Below are 8,398 nucleotides of genomic sequence, written 5' to 3'. Positions count from 1 at the left end.
TGCCAGTAAAAAGAATGAACCAAACTTGCGAACGGACTGAATAATTACAGTTTTATTAGTAGTAAGAGAAAAAGAGAAACAAAGTAGTGGTCCACTGAATTATCCGACTTTACAATGGTGATATCCATCATAAATCAGCTCTTAACAAGGATTCATGGGAGGAACAAGGTTGATGATCTGAAGTGACAAGACATACGTGTTGGTGTTGGTGTGGTGTTTAGACCATTCAAACAGGGGAAGCTCTGTTGCTGCTCCAATACTGATTCGGTTACTTTCATATAATAAGATGGTCGGTGAAGATCTAGTACCTTACTGGGCTTCACCCTTCAAGAAGGGTCTTCTGGGACAGAACCATGAATACGCCGTCCAGTGATTGCTTCTGCCGGCGCCCTCCATCTGCTCTCCGGGATATGGAATTTGTTGGAAAACATTTGACCCCAAGTCTAACACAACAGCCCAATCTTGATGCTTGACTGTATCGTGCTCTACAAAGTAGACACAATTTCTCCGGATCATAGTAAAGTCCTTTGCACAGAGGGCAAACGCGTCACCGCGGCCCAAGAAGAGCGAGTACTCGCCGAGATCCGTCACCTTGTCCCGCAGCTCCAGGCGCTCCGCTGCCCAGTCCGGGCGGTAAACTTCGACAGCCTTTATGTCGGGCGCCCGGTACATCACAACAAGCAGCAACTCGCCATTGAATGCGACCACGTACCACGTCGGCCTGCCACCGCCAGGGAACTGTCGAAATCCATGGCACGCTCGCAGAGCACTGTAAAGGTACGTGCTCCGGACAAGCTTGGGAGGGGAGCTGTCAAGATCATAGGCGTGAAGGGTCCACCCGACCTCGGTGAAGTAGAATTTCCCCTGATGGAATGCCGCGCTATCGATCCTGCCGTTTGGCCGCTCGAGCTGCGTAGTCCATGCGGCATCTCCAGGCCGCCAGAAGAAGAGTGTCTGGCCCATGCAAGTGCCAGTAGTGTAGAGCTTCTGGCTTGCGATCGCCATCCAATCAGGCGAGGTGAGCGGGTCTCCAGAGAGGAAGACTTGGACAACGGCGGGCAAACAGGGCAGAAAGATCTCAGCTTCGGAGAGGGACTCCCGGAGGACGAACCGCGTTGGGGATTGCAGGTTGTCCATGAGAGCAAGCCAGCCAAGGGGCGTGCCGCAGCAGTATGGTAGGCCCGCCGGCGTGCCCATGTAGACCCGTTGGCCGCCAAGGGGCATCCAAAACGAGTGTTCGCCGACCGGGCCAACCAGGCTCCATGGTTCGCGGCCGGCGACGATCCATGGACGGCAGGCGGCTAGCCGGGAAGTGGATGCGCGCCAGTGGGGGCATACCTGATGGATGTGGATCCGGTCCGCGTCGCCTGGCAGGCGGTCGGACGATCGTGTGTGGTCCAGTCGGGATTGAGGTCCAGCCGGCCATCTTTTGAGGGGTAGCGACTAGCGAGGTGATGCGTTGGACGATCGTGTGTGGTTTCTTGGTCTTTTTATTAGGGCGCGCGTGCGTGGTACGTCGTATCCGAGTCAGGAACGCTGGCGATGGTGCGTTTCGATTGTACGTTGGCTCGGCTTATCGCTATAGACGGGTTTAGCCTTAGCTAGGCTGGAAGTGCACTCTAACAGATTTATGTACTCCCTTCGTTTCATAATATAAGAATGTTTTTGACACTACACTAGTGTAAAAAACACTCTTATATTATGGGACAGAGGGAGTACAGATGAGCCTTTCGAGCTGAATATTTGAGTGCACTTATTGTTTGAAGATTTTGTTCGCAGCAGCAGGTTGACGCCCGCAGCTGTTTGGCATCAAATTCAAAAGATATACAGAACCTAAGAATGAAACAATGCTGAACCAAAGGGTTGTATACCCTCCTTTATTATTTTTCCATACTATTTGTGTTCTTCAGGTCCCAATAATTTATTTAGTCTATCTTTTGACATAAAACACAAGTATTGACTTTGAGCCCCTTCTCCACCACATGCAAAGAGACGGCGAGGTCAAACCCCAACACCGTGAAGGTACCTTGGCACCAAATCATCGCGAGAAGGGAATGTGTTGTTGTATATGAGGTGTTAATAAAGTTTTGCATTCTTTTTTCTTGTGGATTTGGTGCGCTGGGTTTGTTGGGAAATGTAGTAGAAAAAAATTGGCCTATGATCTACCAGGAACACTACGAAGATGTAGTAATGGTTTAGATCAGATTGTTACCAACTCTGAGTTGCAGCGGAAGAAGACAAGTCGATGTAGATCATACTTGAAGTCCATTGAACTATTCACGAACGATCCCTCAAACGGAATACCGAAAGTACAGACTCTTCACAATTTGCAAGCGTACGGTCTTCATGATCCGGCAGGGATTTGACGTCCAGAGCTAATCGTTGCCAGAGAATTAGAGGGATGAGATTAAAACCACACTGGACTTCTAATTATGAGGATTAGAGAGGATCTAGATCTAGCTCTAATTGAATCAACTAGAACTAGCTAACTAGAGGAGTCTTTAAAAACTTGTGTAGAAAAGTGCCCCGAACCTCTAGTATATATATATAGGTTGGAGGAGAGGAAGGGGTGCCATGAGGGGGGGGGGGGAGGAATCCTCCTCTTGGCCAGCCGAGAGGAGGGGAAACCCCCTCCAATTCGGCCTCCCCTTTCATTCTCCAGAAGAAAGGGGGGCGCCTCCCCTATTGGGCCCAAGTGGCTCAATATCTTTCCACCCTTGGCCTTTAACACCCGTTCATATTTAATTAAATATAAAAACCTCCTAACTATTATTAAAGCATTTTATTATTAATTTAACATCTCTAGAAACATTTAAAAAAATCTCCAGAAGCATTTTTCATATATTATTATTTATCGGTATTACACGGTAAACCTCAAAATCCTTCTGGTGACCTTGGAATGCTTCCGGTTCCTTCCGAAACTATTTTAAATGTTAATGAAACTATTTCATACATATTCCCTCATTACTCATGTCCTACTAACACATGATTACCATAAGCTTGTGACCCTGTAGGTCCGGTAAAACATAGACATGAACAAAACCCCTTTCGTTCAATGACCGATAGTGAAACCGTGAACGTCCATATCAATCCGTATGAGTACGCGAATGATATTTGAGTGAACCTTTGGTTATCATGTGCTATTCCCTTTGCTTCATGGTACTTTACAAAACCCGAGGTGAGATGTATCGATGTCCTTGAGTCATTCTCATGCTCACTATACCGGTCTCCTCATTACCAATTTTGTTCTTTTTTCTCGTTGACATGTTCTGGCATTCCTGTGACATAGTCACCTGTGTCTGGCCAAACGATGATGGATGTTGTCACACCAAGAGGGGCCCCTAGGAATATCTCTTCATTGCCGGAGGAGCAAATCCCACTCTTGAGCTATCTAGTCTCTTCTCAAACTTTACTATGAACCTTTAAGTTGTCGTTACGATCACCGTGTTACAGATGACGTTTGAGCAACCCCAAAATCCATTGTACGGTAAGAAGTGACTACGATACTTTCATGGTCTAAGGAACTAAATCATATGTTAACTCTACGTGTTATAACGATTGACTCATGACGATAGCTCTCAAAGTATAATAATCAAGTTTGGGTCAATTCAATATGATCGTTTTTCTAACATCATATTATCAATGTTGTTTTTAGACTATCGTTACACTTAACGATTTCTGAAGATCCGGAAAACATGATCTCAAACAACACTTGAGCTAGTCTTATAGGCGAGACTAGGAATTAGATTTTTACCGTTTATTATTCCACACGTGCATATGAGATTTTCAACGAATCGCATATTCCAGGATCGTAGCAGTTATCACATAGAATATAAACTCTTAATTATAAACATAAAAATATAATAATACAATACTATTGCCTCTAGAACATATTTCCAACAAACACTCACTTGCACTAGAGTCAATAATCTAATTAGCACATTTTCTTTAACACCAGTGACAATCCGCTGTTTCTCCATGCTTTGCTTGTGGTATAACCTTTATCCTATCAGATCTTGACAACTTCAGTTCTGCGTGTATCATTTGCATTTCTATGCATCTATCATGATTTCACAAGAATTTTTTTTATGAAATTGACTTTGTATGTATTGAATCATTGGTAGGACCTTTGATTCCTTAGATTGAGCTATGGAACCACTTTTGAGAATAATGCTCCATTAGCACAATCATCTAGAAACCATACCAAGCCCACAAATGAACTTTTGATTCATCATCATCCATTGTTGCTTCTAAAGCGACAATACTTAGCCTTCTATTATAGAATTCACCATAGCAAATTTCTTGGCCCAATTCTAACTTACTGTGCCACCATAAATCTTTTAGCTGAAATCGAAAACCGCTTGGAGCACCGACGAAGATTTTTGTCGATGTACTACTTACAATGAGCATGTATTGATGTAGCTCCTTACAACAATCTCTTCGTTTTCTCCATATGCAAGAAACATGTCGTCGGTACTTAACGACATTTTCACTATTTCCTATGATCAACGATTTGGCCATTGTGGTAACTTTACTTACTTTGAGTACTAGACATAACTGGTTGTTTGCATGCCACAGAATATAATTAACACAAGTGTGATTGAAATCATGTATTTTGCTCATCAGTCTTTCAGGATACCGATTCTTGCTTAAAACTCCTTACATGTGACTTCGACTAGAAAATCTTCTTGGCATTTTTATACTAAAGTTCTTTAGTATCTTGTCAATATGTATTTTGGCTAAACCCAATTAGGCACTACTACCTCCATAGGTTATTATGCCTAATACCAGTACTTTACTAGAAAACTATTTTAATGTTCTTATTTTGTGTCAAGAATATTTCCCAATCAACAATGTGTCATGCACATATAGTTGTTTCAAAATATTATTATGCTCCCACTTTCTTTCTTGTAAATACAAGCATCTTTGCTTCTATCGATGAAATCATATTATTTGACTATTTCATCAAAACAAAGATTCCAACTCCATTATGCTTGCTTCAGTCCATTATAGGATATCTGGAAGTTTGCACACTTACTAGCATCCTCTAGATGAGAAAATTACCTCATGCCATATCATATATACAACGGTTCTATTTTCATCTCATGGGAATCCTGATGTGGAGCATCCTATGGACATCACCATGTCAAGAGTCCGTTCGGCGGGTGACACGTGCGACATCTACTTCACATACATAAAGGTGAATCATCTCCTTTACACGTGCTCACTTGACCCCTTCGAGGATGGTATACTACTTGACACTTCTCCCGTGTGCATGCATAGGTATTGTCGGAGCTTCACGGATGTTGAGGAGGAGTGCAAGCACCAAGGAACAACTACACCATCCGCGAGGGAAGCCTGGAAGCGACGACGGAAGAAGACGGCGCTGCTGAAGCTACAGCGGCCGGACATCCGGGCCAGAGGCCAGACATCCGGCACCTGTGCAGCCGCCCAACTGCTGCACCAACAGTCGGCCGAACAAGCCTCAGCGGCCGGACATCCGGCGCCAACCCCGGACATCCGAGGCCTCCTGACAGCCCGGACATCCGGCATCTCCCCCGGAAATCCGGCATCGACGTATCCAGAGAGCAGCTGAACCTCCACTTCATCCCGGACATCCGGCCGCGATCCCGGACATCCGGCTCGTCCCAAAGCCCCGGACATCCGGCCCCCAGCCCGGACGTTCGGCACCTGCGCGTGCCTAACCGGGCCAAAGGCCCATGTATCCCCTCCTCACCTACCCCTTCGTGGCTCTAGACTATATATACTCCTCCACCTCCTTCTAGTTAGGGTTAGCGTTGTGTTAGCTCATTTGTGAGATAGAGCTTCGCTCATCCATATCGGATCTACTCCACGAGAGAGACCGCGGCCCCTCTACGGAGAAGATCCACCTTGGATTCAAGACCCCTCACGGGAAGATCCCCTTGTGGATTCAAGACCTCCTCACAGAGAAGAACCAGTTACCTCTTGTATCGTCTATTGTTGACATTGGATCTTGTATCTCTCTTTGTGTTTCGAGGATCTAGCACATGTGTGATCATACTTGTTGGTCTGAGTGTTCTCTTGTGTTCCCCTCATGATTTTCCCCTCGTTTCCCTCCTCGTGTTCTTCGCGTTCTTCGCGGGATCCGCTCCTTTCGTGAAAGATCGGGCCACTAGGGTTCTACCCTACATCATCTTGGATCAGAGCCAGCTTGTCTCATGATATCATCTTGGTATCATGAGCCACGTTGATCACGATTTCGGAGCCTCCCTGTTGTGTTTTCTAGCCTAATTTTGTTGTGTTCTTCCCCAATTTCGAAAATCCCCACAGAAAATAGCCCCAATTTTTTTTGTGATTTGTTGGTTTGACGAAGTTTTGTTGATTTTGATCCATGGATTTGCTTGGTTTCAAGTGGATCTAGCATATCCCCAAGTTTCCCCATCTTTCATCCACGAAATCCATCAAATTTTGCCCTTAAAATCATCAATTTCCGCCCCCAATTCAAAAATTTCCGTCCCAAACGAGATCTAAAATCATCGGGCCGGACATCTGGGCCATCGGGACGGACATCCGGGCCCCAAGCCGGACATCCGGCTCCTGGAGCGCCAAATCTGCACGGTTCTGGACATCAGGTCTCGGATTTCCGGCCCCGACCCTGGATGTCCGGCCCCTGACATCTCAGCCACCCCCATTTCACCGTTTTGTCCATAACTAATTCATCGGGAGTCCGATTTTCGCGTTATTTAGCTCGTTGAAAAGCTCTTGACATCCCCCTTCCCACAAAAATACTACCATCACCATTTGACTCCATCAAATTTTTGAAACTTTGGCATCTTTGCCTAGGGCTTACACCACATCATCTGCTACACCACCACCGACTTCTGCAACCTAACCAATTTTGTTCCCCATCGCATTAGTGGTTGCTTGAGGAGTGATTTGAGTCTCCTAAGGTGTTTAGGCTACTTAGGGATGGTTGCTTCTTCATCAACTGCCACCATAACTTCCGCATAGGTTTGACCACCATACACTTCCACCAACCCAATTTAACCCAATTTTTGTTTGTGTTGTGAGTTGTGTCTCCTAAGGTGTTTAGACTACTTAGGGACCGTGCTTCCAACTTCGACACCGTGTATAGTACACCACCTTACCCTCCATTTCCGCATTGTGTACTCCGCAACCCATCATTGCCATTCCACAATTACATTGAGCTTCCGCCACCACCACATCCCGCTACCACCATTTTGACATTTGACGTTTGAGATTTTGAGTTCGCGGTTTTTCCGTTTCCTAAGGTGTTTCGGCTACTTAGGGACGAGTCTCCATCATCTTGGTATCTCCATCAAGATCACCGCCACTCATCATCGCCAAGGATGGTAACCTCCATATCAACTTGGTATCGTGGTATCCCTCCATTGTATATTCCCTTGCCATTGCATTGTTAATCTGACGCCCCGAGACCGATATGCCAGGTGTCTTCCAGTTATTCGCCGACGTTGCCATGTCATTCGCTTGTGTGTTGCATCTTGTCATGTCATCATGTGCATTGCATCATCATGTTTTCAAAACTTGCATCTGTCCCGGTCTCCTCGGTCTTTCCGTTGTCCGTTCTGAGCCCGACCACACTTGCACGCGCCCGCGGCACGTCCGAAATATTATTTTATAAGTGGCCAGAAAATGTTCTCGGAATGGGTTGAAAGTTGGCGTGCGGTCTTATAATAGTGTAGATAGACCGCCTGTCAAGTTTCATCGCATTCGGAGTTCGTTTGATAGCCCAACCGTTAAACTACAGCGGCATTATAGCTGGTCTAACGTCGGACGTTTTCGGTCTCCGAAAACAGTCGCCGGGCCTCCCTCTCTTCTCTTCTCTCAGCTCGAGACCGTCTACACAGCCCACTACCTACCGCCAGGCCCAACATAACCTCTCTCGTCAGCCCGCGGCCCTCCTCGCGCGCGCGTCCGAAAGTTGTCCCGGACTCGACCCAGACAGTCGTTACCGTTGTGTCCGGATCATCCCCAAACATCTACAAAACGTCACCGTTTTCTTATTTGAACCCCCTAGCTATTTTATTCGCGATCATCCGATTGCGATCGGAGGGACGATATAGCCCCTAACCAAACCCACTTGCTATATATATTAGCCTAACCTAGACCAAATCCCTAATTCCTAGGGATCCATCCCACCGCCGCCACTCACTTCCTCGGATTCCACGCCGAACCAATCCCTGCATCCCTCTCGATTCAAACCTCCACCAACCAGATCCACCCCGTAGACGAATGCCTCCGCATCACCCATCGCCCGAGCCAGCCGAGGGCCTCGTCCCCGAGCCGAGCTCCATGGAAGAGATGAGCGCCTCCCTTCCTCTCTGCTTCATTCTTCCCTTGCTCCTCCCATTTTCCCCTCTCTCAACTCTCTCTC

The 8,398-nt window shown here is 46.4% G+C and overlaps 1 pseudogene; it reads right to left on the bottom strand.

The window, feature by feature from the left end:
- Positions 1–309: 309 nt before the first annotated feature.
- On the bottom strand, positions 310–8,275 carry LOC119299735 (annotated as a pseudogene).
- Between the last annotated feature and the right edge of the window lie 123 nt (positions 8,276–8,398).

This window comes from Triticum dicoccoides, chromosome 5A, assembly GCF_002162155.2.
Source record: "Triticum dicoccoides isolate Atlit2015 ecotype Zavitan chromosome 5A, WEW_v2.0, whole genome shotgun sequence".
NCBI classification, from domain to species: domain Eukaryota; kingdom Viridiplantae; phylum Streptophyta; class Magnoliopsida; order Poales; family Poaceae; genus Triticum; species Triticum dicoccoides.
This window is presented reverse-complemented; position numbering and strand designations above follow the sequence as displayed.